Source organism: Giraffa tippelskirchi, chromosome 1 (assembly GCF_054371585.1).
Source record: "Giraffa tippelskirchi isolate mGirTip1 chromosome 1, T2T-mGirTip1v1.2.pri, whole genome shotgun sequence".
NCBI classification, from domain to species: Eukaryota; Metazoa; Chordata; class Mammalia; order Artiodactyla; family Giraffidae; genus Giraffa; species Giraffa tippelskirchi.
Genome location: NC_137275.1, coordinates 10,098,649 through 10,113,314, shown reverse-complemented (window position 1 = coordinate 10,113,314; position 14,666 = coordinate 10,098,649). Strand labels below are relative to the sequence as shown.

The window sequence follows — 14,666 nt, the reverse complement described above, 5'->3', positions numbered from 1 at the left end:
ATCATGTTATCTTGTCAGTTTCATTAAACAGTTGAACTTTGAAATAGACCTGGAAGCAGAGATAAAATTTATCTTGGAAAAGAAATGACAGCAGACTACCAGAGAGTGCTTTTCATGAATTCATAGACGTGGAGTCTGGATGCCTCTGACTAAGATCAAGAACAAGGTAGATTTTGGTGTGATATGAATTAGTTCATTAACTCAATATATATTAACGTGTATGCATATCATGATTAGATACTGGAAATAAAGCAGCAGATTAGACATTTCACTGCTTTCACAAAGTTCAGAGATGGAGATGACCCCTAGAGTGCAGATGCAGTAGACATTAAAATACAGGTTAATTCATCATTGTCATTAAAGAGTTTTCAATGACGTACAAAGGACTTTTACCTTGTCTCTCCTAACAACTTTTTTGACACTAATCATATTTCAGGCACTATTCTGAGAACTTTACATTTATTCACTGTTTAACAATTATTGGAGTAGCCTGATGATATAGAGAGACGTTTGTTATCTCCATTTTACTTTTGGAGAGGCATGTGGTATTTATTTCACTTTGCTAAGGATTCAAAGCTAGTAAGAGGCAGAGTCAGGATTTGAGCCCAGATAGTCTGGCTTCAGAGTCTAAAGTCTTACTATTTATTATTACAAATATGTGACTAAAGTAAGGTTTTTTTCTATATGAAAGATAAAACAAGGTTTAACAACGCTAGAAAACTCACTGAAAGATACAGTATTATGTATGAGAGCCTACACTAGACTCCACAAGACCGCAGACTCATTGCTCCTCCTGCTCTGCCTAGAGGTTGCATCACACGGTAACATATAGGAAGGTTCGGAGGATACTTGGGGATACTTGGCTGAATTAAGAGAAGCATGTTTGCATTATAAGAGGTGACCATGCTGTTTCCTTTTGTACTGGTCAGACCTGGAGAGAGAAGTGAGAGGGTTAACTTTTGTTTGCCTCTCTCTCCAAATACATCATCCTGGTCCTGAAGGTCATGTATTCAAAGGTAAAAGTTGTTTGTTGTTGCTCCAAGTGAGTTCACATTTGGGCAGAAAGACATTGATGGATGAGGATGGTTCAGCTATCTCTTGCGTTCTTTGACTAAGCATAGCGTATGAGGTTGTACAGTCACAGAACATCTTACCATGGGCTGACTTAGGGAGACTGGGTCTACCTCCCCCAGGACTTGATCTATCATGAAAAGCATTCATGGCTAGGGGATATCAGTAAAGCAGACTCAGAATTGATTTCTCACTAGATGACGGCTTACAGTGATGTCACACTTAGAAATTAGACACATTCTGTGTTCCATTCTCAGCAGTTTCCTTTGAGCTTGATATAGAAACAATTGATGCTGCCTCAGAACTCTTACCAGATGGAAAGAGCTGCCTACATGATCACACCCTACACAATCCTGGCCTAAACCCACCCTCGTCTCTCTCCTCACCATCCCATCTCTAGAGTACACCCATTCCAGATGAAAGACTTTACTCATTTGGGGCCCTTTTCCTTCCGAGCAAAACCCTGATATACCGCCACGTCTTCAGGTTGGCCCAGAAGAAACAATTTTCAAGAATAAACTAGTTAATCATTGGATGAAAGCAAAATATCATCTTTATTATTGACACATCACAGTTTGGAGGATGCAGTTCCTGGTAGGTACACTCCCTGGTATTGACCCTTTCCCCAAATTAGAATACTGTTCATGAGGTTCTTGAGGCAAGAATACTGGAGTGGTTTGACATTCCTTCCTTCAGTGGACCTCGTTTTGTCAGAACTCTCCACTATGACCTGTCCATCTTGGGTGGCCCCGCATGGGATGGCTCATAGCTTTATTGAATTATGCAAGCCCCTTTGACATGATAAGGTAGCTGTGATGCTGGGAAAGACTGAGGGCAGGAAGAGAAGGGAGTGACAGAGGATAAGATGATTGTATAGCATCACTGACTCAATGGACTTGAGTTTGTGCAGACTCCGGGAGATGGTGAAAGACAGGGAAGCCTGGAGTGCTGGAGTCTATGGAGTCGCAAAGAGTCGAACACGACTTAGTGACTGAACTACAACCAAATTAAAAAGACTTAGTCTTCCATGGACAGATATCACTAGACCCCGACAAACCTCCACTCCTGGGGAGAAAAAAAAAAAAACCAGTATGTACAGTTCTTTATTTCCCAAATTACTCCAAGATTAGTCATTAATTTCTCCACAAATGTAGTGAGTAATGGAACAGAGAAAAGCTAGGAGTCTTTGACTAACTAATCTTGCTCCACAAGGAAGGAACCATAAGGAACAGGGGGAAAGAATTTCCCTTCTGCCTTCCCCTACATTTTGCTCTCTTAGAGCTGTTTTCCCCTCCCGGGAAGAAAAGTAAAAGTTTAACAAGCCAGTTCTTCCCTGACCTGTGTGGGCCCCTCCGACAATGTCAGCACTTCATTTTGAAGTAACCTTCAGGAGTACCGTGATCAAGGCTGACTTCCCTGAAATCTCCTGCCCAAAGGCTCTAAAATGAGTCAGAAGATCTCATTACTTAAAACAACAACAGAGTTGAAAATTTAATCTCTAGTTGATTTTCCAGTCTACATTTTTCCCAAAAAACATCACTCAGCATAGTCTGCTATGAGATCTGTTTTGATCATGATTGATGACATAAGTATACTCCAATAACAAAATGTCAAAAAAGAGGTGGCACACATTTGAATATAAATACTGTTACTATTACTTGGAAATATTAAAATAGGGATATTAAATTCCTTGCAAGTTAAAGTCCAAATATATTAAAGTTTCATAGAATTAATGTTCCAAGTCAATTTTTCTTATTCTCATGATTTAAAATTCCAAAGAATATAAAGTACTTCTCAATTTTTAGTCCATTTAACCTCAGCTGAAATGGCATGCTGGTAGGGACAGTGTTCTTTTAACTTAAAGATTAGTTTCTTTTTCGGTAGAAGGAAAATATTTCCTCTATGGCCTCAGACTTGTATTTGTTCAACACTGAGTAACTGATATTCCTCATTATCTTAAAGATTCCCAGGAGTTATTGAAAACAAAATTATCACAGCACTGGCATCATATCTCAGAACTGGAAAAAGCAAAGCAATCCTTGTTCCTAAAAGAGTTATCTCAGAAAAAAAAATTACTTTCAAGGCAATTTTTGTTTGTGTTGCCAAAGACCACAGCAGAGACATTATCCTGAAAGAATATGGAGGTCTCAGTTGGGTCTTACTGGGATACCAGGTGGTTTATATCACTTTTCTGATATCTAAGACTTGGAATTAAAACTCAGTTGGGAAAGTCTCTCAGTGAGAGGTTAATTTTGGCACTATTTACCATAGTGATGGGGCTTCTCTGTCGGCTCAGACAGCAAAGAATCTGCCTACAATGCAGGAGATGTGGGTTCGATCCTTGGGGATGGGAAAATCCACTGAATAAGAAAATGGCTACCCACTCCAGTATTCTTGCCTGGGAAATCCCATGGACAGAGGAGCCTGGCGGGCTACAGTCCATAGAGTTGCAAGGAGTTGAACAGGACTTAGTGGCTAAACAACAACACAACGCATTCTCCTTCCTAGAGCTGATGCTAACAATTTACAGCCAGACAGAAGATTCTTTGTGCTCTGTAATATTCACAGTTTACCCCATTTCAGACCAAATACAGGACACATTCTTTAAGTACTAATGTCAGAAAGTTCTGTAATGACAATCTGCTCTTTCTAATCAATTCTTCCGTCTGCTTCCCCTTCATAACAAAGCTTCTAAGCACAACCCTTAATAACCATGGTCTCTGCTCTTCACACATATAAACAAAGTATAGGACAAGATTGAGATGCGCTAAGCTGCATGCTGAAGCAGTCCACACATTTCTTGAGGTTTGGGAAAATTCTTGCACGTGGGCCATTCAAGCCACTACCCTGTGATAGTGGCAGCAATCTGCTAAAATCAAAATATGGCAAAGGTTCAGCATCATATACCCAAGCCATACATTTATAAAGCTAATTCTGCAACTGAAAAATCAGCTGTTGTGTAATACAGGTTGTAAATCACTAGGATTTAAAGAAAAGTCAACATGGTCTTGCTTAGGAAATTATTAACAAAGCTTGCAGCCATCTGTTCAAACCATACCCAAAGCCCAAATCATTTCATGTGTAATTTGTTCTACAAATTTTACACCTTGATCATTTCTTAAGGCCTATAGCTCCCACATTAGATTTACTTGGAAGGAGCTAAATAAACAATACTCCTCTTTGCTATAACCTGGGTCACAAACTAACTGAGAAATAAATAGCAATAGGAGCCAAAATATTCCCTTCAATAATAGTAAAGGGTTGGTGGGAGAACAAGGTTTATGTGTATGAGCAACTGAACTGAACTTCCTAACACTGAGCATCAGAAGTAGCTATACTTACCAGCTTCCCCAATATGTAAACTGTGAACTTCCAGAGGTTCAAGCTGGTTTTAGAAAAGGCAGAGGAACCAGAGATCAAATTGTCAACATACACTGGATCATCGAAAAAGCAAGAGAGTTCCAGAAAAACATCTACCTCTGCTTTGTTGACTATGCCAAAGCCTTTGACTGTGTGGATCACAATAAACTGTGGAAAATTCTGAAAGAGATGGGAATACCAGACCACCTGACCTGCCTCTTGAGAAACCAGTATGCAGGTCAGGAAGCAACAGTTAGAACTGGACAGGGAAAAACAGACTGGTTCCAAATAGGAAAAGGAGTACGTCAAGGCCGTATATTGTTACCCTGCTTATTTAACTTATATGCAGAGTACATCATGAGAAACGCTGGGCTGGATGAAGCACAAGCTGGAATCAAGATTGCTGGGAGAAATATCAATAACCTCAGATATGCGGATGACACCACCCTTATGGCAGAAAGTGAAGAGGAACTAAAAAGCCTCTTGATGAAAGTGAAAGAGGAGAGTGAAAAAGTTGGCTTAAAGCTCAACATTCAGAAAACTAAGATCATGGCATGTGGTCCCATCACTTCATGGGAAATAGATGGGGAGACATTGGAAACAGTGTCAGACTTTATTTTTTTGGGCTCCAAAATCACTGCTGATGGTGATTGAAGCCATGAAATTAAATGACGCTTACCCCTTGGAAGGAAAGTTATGACCAACCTAGATAGCATATTAAAAAGCAGAGACATTACTTTGCCAACAAAGGTCCATCTAGTCAAGGCTATGGTTTTTCCAATAGTCATGTGTGGATGTGAGAGTTGGACTATAAAGAAAGCTGAGCGCCAAAGAATTGATGCTTTTGAACTGTGGTGTTGGAGAAGACTCTTGAGAGTCCCTTGGACTGCAAGGAGATCCAACCAGTCCATCCTAAAGGAGATCAGTCCTGGGTGTTCATTGGAAGGACTGATGTTGAAGCTGAAACGCCAATACTTTGGCCACCTATGCGAAGAGTTGACTCATTGGAAAAGACCCTGATGCTGAGAAGGATTGGGGACAGGAGGAGAAGGGGATGACAGAGGATGAGATGGCTGGATGGAATCAATGACTCGATGGACATGGGTTTGGGTAGACTCCGGGAGTTGGTGATGTCCAGGAAGGCCTGGGGTGCTACGATTCATGGGGTCGCAAAGAGTCGGACACGACTGAGTGACTGAACTGAAATGAACCGGCTTCCCAGGTGGCAGAGTGGTAAAGGACCAACCTGCCAGTGTAGGAGAAGCAAGAGGTGAGGGTTCAATCCCTGGGTCAGGAAGATTCCGTGGACTTGGAAATGGCAACCCACTCCAGGATTCTTGCCTGGAAAATTTCATGGACAGAGGAGTCTGGAGGGCTACAATACACAGAGTCACAAAGAGTTGGACATGACTGAGCAACTGAGCACGTCATGCACTGGTCACCGTACAAGGAAGCAGGCTCTACAGGTTACAGCACAGAGGAACAAGCAAACAAGGAAAAATGTGTATTCAAGGACCAGCTCCTCCTCAAGACAATAAGGAGAGGAACTAAGCCTACCAGGCCAAGTTGCAGTGAGAAAAGATATTTCCCCAGCCCAAGGATAAGGAGAAATGAAGACATGTGTCTGAGTACATTTGCACAAGCTCTGTGTGCTAAATTATTCCACTGGGCCTGTTGAAAGAGAATACAATGTCAATGGTGTCCCTAGATTTGTGCAGTGCACAAGATGGACAATTATGTTTAGCACACTGGTAAAGAGGCAGAAAGAAGCCAGGGCATGATGTTATTTAGGGTTTTCTTCTAAAGGAAGAAAATATCAAGAACAGGGAAGAAATGTTTTTGTCAGAATGAAGTGCCTAAGAAGTCAATGGATACAAAATTCTCATTCTTGGTTCATTACACAAACCCTTTCTTTATTTCTTCTTATATGATCGCTTAAGACAAAAGTATGTTGATTCACTTCTACTTAGTTTGTTCCCTGGTTAACTTGAGGTTTTTCTTATTGTGTTCTCATTATCATGAGGATGTTGAACTTTAGCCAAAACAACTCAGTTTGACTATTTGGTTGAACTTCGACTATGTTGTCACCTTACTCTTATCATGAATGAAATGCGATATTAAGCTACCCCTGCCCATTACTTTTTATTTTCGTTACGAATGCCCATTAATGTATGTTCTCCTAAGTTGCCAACTTAACTGGTTATCTAACATATATTATCAGTACATTTTCAATTCCCAGTAATTTTTCTACTGATCGCCTCTTTCTCTGTTTATTTTTCTCTTTCTCTCTTGATGATAGATATATACATAGAGATACTGTATATCACAATAGTATGCCAATAGTAATCAATAATTAGTAGTTATACCATCAGCTTGCATTGGAGAAGGAAATGGCAACCCACTCCAGTGTTCTTGCCTGGAGAATCCCAGGGACGGGGGAGCCTGGTGGGCTGCCGTCTGTGGGGTCGCACAGAGTTGGACACGACTGAAGTGACTTAGCAGCATACCATCAGCTTGTTTAGTAACTTTAAATCCTGCATATTAATGTGTAATATTATAATTTTGAATTTTTAACAAAACCTTATAAATTGGGATTATAAACTCTCTTTAAATATGAAGAAAAACTTCCTCAGAGAAAATAAGTAGTAAAATAAGTACCTAGAGTCCATGAAGCTAACAAGCACTGTAGGTCTAAAGCACATATTCCTTCTACTTCATAGAGCTGAATGTTATGAAGGAAACCCAGGGTATTATTTATGCCAATTGTAGCAATTTATACAAGGAAATTGAAGCCAATTACATGAAAATCAAGGTTTTTTTTAAACTCTGGGAGTTGGTGATGGACAGGGAGGCCTGGCATGCTGCAGTCCATGGGGTTGCAAAGAGTCAGACACGACTGAGCAACTGAACTGAACAAGGTTTCTTAAGAGGTGTTAGTGGCTCAGTTGTGTCCTACTCTTTGCAACCCCATGAACTGTAGCCCACCAGGCTCCTCTGTCCATGGAATTCTCCAGGCAAGAATATTGGAGTGGGTTGTCATTCCCTTTTCCAGAGGATTTTCCAAACCCAGGGATCGAACCTGAGACTCCTCCGTGGCAGGCTGATTCTTTACCATCTAAGCTACCAGGGAAGCCCCATATAAAGATCAAATATATGCTTAATATGTAGTATGTGTCCACTGGCAAACCAGATAATGTAGAAACTAATTACTGAAAATACAGAGAGAAAGCCCACTATTTGTGATCTCTGGTAGCAACTGCAGGAATTTGGTAGAGAATGACTTAAGATAATATTCTGATTTACCTCTATCATTAAATTTTTCTTGTGTCCATTCATCCTTTCAAAGCCTAGACTCCTGTTAAGTATCAGGAATCTTTACTAGGCCCTGAGGATACACCAGTGATGGAATAAAGAACTCAGAATCTAGGTGAAACTTAGAATGATGCAATTATCACTGTAAATGTGTAAGTGGGTTTCCCTGGTGGGTCACTGGTAAAGAATCTGCTTCCCAATACAGGAGACAAGAGTTCAGTCTCTGGGTGGTGAAAATCCCCTGGAGAAAGAAATAACAATCCACTCCAGTATTCCTGCCTGGGAAGTCCCATGGACAGAGGAGCCTGGCAGGCTGTAGACCATGAGTCACAAAGAGTAGGACATGACTTAGCAACTTAACAACAACATAAACGCATACATTTATCAGAACAAGCAAGCTACTGGATGTGCTTTCAAGGCCCATGAGTTTCACAAAAAGTAACATTTGTTCCTCTTCAGTTGAAGGACTATGAATCTAGAAACTCAGAGAGGCTGGAAGATAAATCTTTATTTGAGTTGGATTCGTAAGGTCTAGTAGAACCTTTCCCGGTGGGGAAATGAATGGATGGGGAGTCCAGATTTAAGAAACACTTTATGTAAATGTAAAGACATGTATTTTTTGAGGAAGAATATAATTTACCATTACTGAAATATAAAGTGTGGTGGAGTGGATGGCTATGGAGTAAAAGAGATAAGGGGATATCAACTTAGGAAACCCATTTAGGAGGTAATTAAGACCTCTTGTTGATTTCAAGCAGGAAAATTTTATGAGCATCTAAGTCTTGCCATTTGTTACTTATGCATCTATTATTTCTGACAATGTAGCTTACATTACGGAAAAGGCAATGGCACCCCACTGCAGTACTCTTGCCTGGACAATCCCATGGATGGAGGAGCCTGGTAGGCTACAGTCCATGGGGTCGCTAAGAGTCAGACACAACTGAGCGACTTCACTTTCACTTTTCCCTTTCATGCACTGGAGAAGGAAATGGCAACCCACTCCAGTATTCTTGCCTGGAGAATCCCAGGGACGGCGGAGCCTGGTGGGCTGCCGTCTATGGGGTTGCACAGAGTCGGACACGACTGAAGCGACTTAGCAGCAGCAGCAGCAGCAGCTTACATTACCTTAAGCAAAATTAAAATATTATTATCTTAAAATAGCACTTTATTGAATATGTACTAACTACTGTGATCTATACCCAGGACTTTGCACATGCTGCTTCTTTTAATCTTCAAGGCAACTCTAAGATAGAGGAGCTGGTGTTACCCACATGATTACCTAAGTCTAGAGATGTCAAGAACTTCATCCGAGGTCACATACTTAATAAATGATAGAGTCAAGTTCAAACTGAAGGCTTCTCTCTCCAAAGTCCAGGCTCTCACATACTATATTCCACCTGCTTTTATAAATTCTGGACTCCCTTATCATGTCTGAAAGCGTGAAGTTCCGCATCAAGGGAGGAGGGGGAAGAAAGACATTTGTGGTTGGAAGAGTCATTTGGTGCCAGTCTGCAAGAAGCAGGTTCAGAGTTGAGGGTGAAATTGATCCCATGAGAAGGAGCTTTGAGGAAAGAGAATGATCAATTTGAAGATGTCCTGAAACTAAGACCAAAGAACTGATCAAGGAAACACTGCCCAGGCATCAAAATCTAGATTCAAGAGGAAATCTGGCTGGAAGCAATTCTGGACGGGAACTGAGACACTATAGGAAGAAGGTGTCAGCCAGAGTCCCTGATAGGAAGAATGAAACTGAGATCTGGTTCAAGAGACAAACTGCTTAAGGCTCAGGATAAGGTGAGATCAGACATGTGCAAAAATACCTAGGTATTCAGTAAGTTAATTGAGCAGAGAGTGTGTGCCTATAGTAAGAATTTTTGTAATAATAGTACTAATAATCTTATGGAACCAGTAGATTATAATGAAAGTAGAGACACTGGAGAGAGATTTTCTGGGTTCACATCTCAGCTTTGTCACTACCAGAGATGTGACTTTGGAGTGATTAATTAACCACTCTCTGTCTAGTGTTCTAATGAATAAAATGAGGTTAATGATAATGCTTGTATTTATAAGTTGCTCTGAGGACTGTTCAAGAGTGCCCAAGAATTAATGCTTTTGAACTGTGGTGTTGGAGAAGACTCTTGAGAGTCCCTTGGACTGCAAGGAGATCAAATCAGTCAATCCTAAAGGAAATCAGTCCTGAATATTCATTGGAAGGACTGATGCTGTAGCTGAGACTCCAATACTTTGGCCACCTGTTGCAAAGAACTGACTCATTGGAAAAGACCCTGATGCTGGGTAAGATTGAGGGCAGGAGGAAAAGGGGATGACAGAGGATGAGATGGTTGGATGGCATCACCAACTCGATGGACATAAGTTTGAGGAAGCTTGGGAGTTAGTGAAGGACAGGGAAACCTGGTGTGCTGCAGTCCATGGGGTTGCAAAGAGTCGGATACAACTGAGCCACTGAACTGAACTGAGGACTAAACAATATAATACACGTATAAAAAACATTCATTGCATTGGCCGGCACACTCCATAACGCTGTTATAATCATTCTTAAAATGACTTTAAATATGAGAAAATTAAAGCACAGAGAGGCTGTGTTACTTTCCCAAGATTAAACAACTTATATACAGTAGAGATACAACATTAAATAAGAGTGTGTGGTTCTGTAATCCATGAATTTAACCATTATTCAAGGCTTCTTCTTTCAATATGTTTCCTTATTATGATCAAATCTTGCTCTATAAAACATTACAATATCAGTTATATTATTGAATAATATTAGAAAATAGCTGAGTTCTATTCACTTATCCAGTCATCCATCTCATAGTTTAAAGAATATTTCTTGTTTTAACTAATGACTGTGTTCATATCTATAGTAAAATGTTTCACCCATGTGGTTACTCATTGCTTTTGAAATGCCATCAATCTCTGGTGATAAATTGTATTAATTATGTTATAAATTTGAAATCATAAAAAAAAAAGACACAGACCAATGTAGATGTACACTTCCTCAAGCAACTTTTCTCCATCTGTTGTGATCAATCCTTCTAGAACCCCTCAGAATCTCTCCTAATAAATTAATGTCCTTTTGCAAAGGTGGCTTTTTTCCTGGTTTCTACCATGTGGCTTTCCCCATTACAGGTGAGATTAGCAATGAGTCACAAAGCAGAGAGTAATCATAATGTCCAAAGATGAAGCAGAGGGTGAAATAGAACTTTGCCAGTGTGTCATTCTTAGCTCTGAAGGGCCCTTTTTCTTTTTTTTTCTTTGCTAGGAAATCAGTGGCTCCTATTAACCAACCACTTTCTACCATCTAGGATCTGAAGCCTGCCGAGAGCCCAGATTCATCTTGCCATGTATATTCTAATTCTGTCCTCCAGTCAGATACACTTTGAGTGTTGCTTTGCTTTATTTTACCTGATGGCAAAGAATTGTCTTGCAATGCAGGAGATCTGGCTTCCACCCCTGGGTTGGCAAGATCCCCTGGAGAAGGGAATGGCTACTCACTCTAGTATTCTTTTTTAGGGCCTTACCTGATTGCTCATACCAGCAAATTCAGAAAACTCAGCAATGGCCACAGGACTGGAAAAGGTCAGTTTTCATTCAAATCCCAAAGAAAGAAAATGCCAAAGAATGACCAAACTACTGCACAATTGCACTCATGTCACACACTAGCAAAGTAATGCTTGAAATTCTCCAAGCTAGGGTTCAACAGTACATGAACTGACAACTTCCAGATGTTCAAGCTGGATTTAGAAAGGCAAAGGAACCAGAGATCAAATAGATGACATCCATTGGATCATAGAAAAAGCAAGGGAATTTCAAAAAACATCTACCTCATTGACTGTGCTAAAGCCTTTGACTATGTGGATCACAGCAAACTGTGTAAAATTCTTAAAGAGATGAGCATACCAGATCACCTTACATGCCTCCTGAGAAACTTGTATGCAGGTCAAGAAGCAACAGTTAGAACTGGACATGGAACATGGACTGGTTCCAGATTGGGAAAGGAGTACATCAAGGCAATATATTAACACCCTGCTGATTTAACTTTTATGCAGAGTAAATAATGCAAAATGCTTGGCTGGAGGAAGCACAAGCTAGAATCAAAATTTCTGGGAGAAATATCAATAACCTCAGATACACAGATGACACCACCTTTAGGCCAGAAAGTAAAGAGGAACTAAAGAGTCTCTTGATAAAGGTGAAAGAGGAGAGTGAAAAAGCTGGCTTAAAACTCACCATTCAAAAAATGAAGATCATGGCATCTGGTCCCATCACTTCATGGCAAATAGATGGGGAAACAATGGAAGCAGAGCCTTTATTTTCTAGGGTTGCAAAATCACTGTAGAAGGTGACTGCAGCCACAAAATTAAAAGACACTTGCTCCTTGGAAGAAAAAGCTATGACCATCCTAGACAGCATATTAAAAAGCCGAGACATTACTTTGTTGACAAACATCTGTCTAGTCGAAGCTATGATTTTTCCAGTAGTCATGTATGGATGTGAGAGTTGGACTATAAAAAAAGCTGAGCACTGAAAATTGATGCTTTTGAATTGTGGTGTTGGAGAAGACTCTTAAGCATCCTTTGGACTGCAAGGAGATCAAACCAGTCAATCCTAAAGGTGAAGCTCCAATACTTTGGCCACATGATGCAAAGAGCTGACTCATCAGAAAAGACCCTGATGCTGGGAAAGACTGAAAGCAGGAGGAGAAGGGGACGACCTAGGATGAGATGGTTTGATGGCATGGCCAACTCAATGGGCATGAGTTTGAGCAAGTTCCGGGAGACGGTGCAGGACAGGGATGCCTGGTTGCTGCAGTCCATGGGGTCACAAAGAGTTAGACATGACTGAATGACTGAACAACAACTGGTAGCTCAGAAGGTAAAGACTCTGCCTGCAATGCAGATACCCAGGTTTGATTCCTGGGTTGGGAAGATCCCCTGAAGAAGGGCATGGCTACCCATTCCAGTATTCTTGCCCTGAGAATTCCGTGGACAGAGGCTATAGTCCTTGGGATCCCAAAGAATGGGACACGCCTGAGAGGGTAACACTTTCACGTTCATAGTTGATTTACAATGTTTTTTTAGTTTCAGGTGTACAGCAAATGCAGTTCGGTTGTACGCGGCTGTCTTTTCTCTCTGGCCTCACGTGGTCTTCCCTCTGTGCGTGTTGGTTCTAAACTCTTTCTCTTATAAGGATATCAGTTGTACTGGATTACAGACACCCTAGTGACACCATTTTTCCTTGTGTGTGTGTTTGTGCATGTGCACTCAGTTGTGACCAACTCTTTGCCACCCCATGGACAATACCCCACCCAGATTCTCATCCATGGGATTTCCCCAGCAAGAATATTGGAGTAGGTTTCCATTTCCTCCTCCATTTTACCTAAATTACCCCTTAAAAGACCCCATCTCAAACACAGTGGCATTCTGAGGTCCTGAGATATAGGAGTTCAACATATGGATGTGGGGAATGAGACACAATTCAGTCTGTCTTACCCTCCAGCCTTGGCAACCCTTCTGCTGAGATCCCCTGGAAAGCAGAGTGCCTCCACCAGAGCTCAGTTTATCGGTCTTATGATTCTGTGTTCACTTGTCATCTCCTAAGGACTGTGATCTCTCAAGTTTTGGCCTATCTCATATTTATCTTCTCTCCTCAGTTACATGGTGCATTTCCTGACAGCATACGTGGCTAATAAATATATGTTAAACTGATCAATGAACCAGGAGAAAGGAATAAAGTTAACATATACATTCATTAAAAAATAAATGTCTATGTGTCTATCTATCTATTGATCTTCCATGCACTAGTTTCCTTTGTTGTTGTTGTTGTGTCTTAGTCACTAAGTCATGTCCAGCTGTTTGAGACCCCATGGACTGCAGCACACTAGGCTCCTCTGTCCATGGGATTTCCCAGTCAAGAGTACTATAGTGGGTTACCATTTCCCAAACTAGGGATCGAGCCCACATCTCCTGCACTGACAGGCTTGTTTTTACTCCCATGCACTGGAAGTAACTTAATTAGGAGACTTGATGTCTGCTAGTTTCTTATGCTTGAAACATTCTTAGATGATTTTGATTTTTCCATCAACTTTCAAAATAATGGTCAACTTCTATTCTTGCTTAAGTATCACTTTTCCTTTCCTTTTATATTTTCATGTATTTTAAAGAGCTCCTTTATGTAATTAGCAACAGTTAATATATGGCTAGGAGACAGGTTTTCTGTGGTTGATTTTCCACATAAGACATGGTTTACTCTGGAATTTAAAGATGGGAGAGTATGGAAAGTCAAGTTAGAAAAATAGTAAGTATGTGGCTTATGGAAAGCACACATTGATTCCTGGTTCAGGATTTGCTCTGGTAAAATACAGGTTTAGGAAAATCATGTTACATGATTTCTTTTCTTTTTTTTTTTTTAAGTTTTTTGTTTGATGTGGACCATTTTTAAAGTCTTCATTTACTTTGTCACAATATGGCTTTTGCTCCCCAACAAGAGATTTAACTGACACACCTTGCATTGGAAGACAAAGTCTTAATCCCAAGATCTCCAGGGAAGTCCAAGTTACACGATTTTTTCACCCCCGTGTTGGACATTCTTATATTTATCTGACTTAATCAATCACTATGAGACCATCTAAGAAGATAGGAGGGACAAGCACATCAACTACTGAAAATGAAACCAGGATGAGAGTGGGGGTGGACAAGGAGAGACAGGAGGCTGATGGATCACATCCTTGCTCCATCGGTAAATCTCTGTGCTCCCATCGGCTGCCCGCATGACTCAGGGAGATGTTTGCCTCAGGTGTTTAATGAACCGCTGAGAGATCAATAGCCTGTGGCAGGTAACTTTGAAAAATTTCCCTTGATTCAGTCAAGTGTTTTAATTCCTCATTAATTCTGATGATGTAAACC

At 40.6% G+C, this 14,666-nt stretch overlaps 1 long non-coding RNA gene across 1 annotated transcript in view; it reads right to left on the bottom strand.

The window, feature by feature from the left end:
* Positions 1-1,216, bottom strand: part of LOC145505048 (uncharacterized) — a 43,276-nt gene extending 42,060 nt beyond the window's left edge. The window contains exon 1 of the long non-coding RNA XR_014052799.1: positions 1,155-1,216. This is a non-coding gene — a long non-coding RNA (uncharacterized LOC145505048). The remainder of the gene's footprint in view (positions 1-1,154) is intronic.
* Between the last annotated feature and the right edge of the window lie 13,450 nt (positions 1,217-14,666).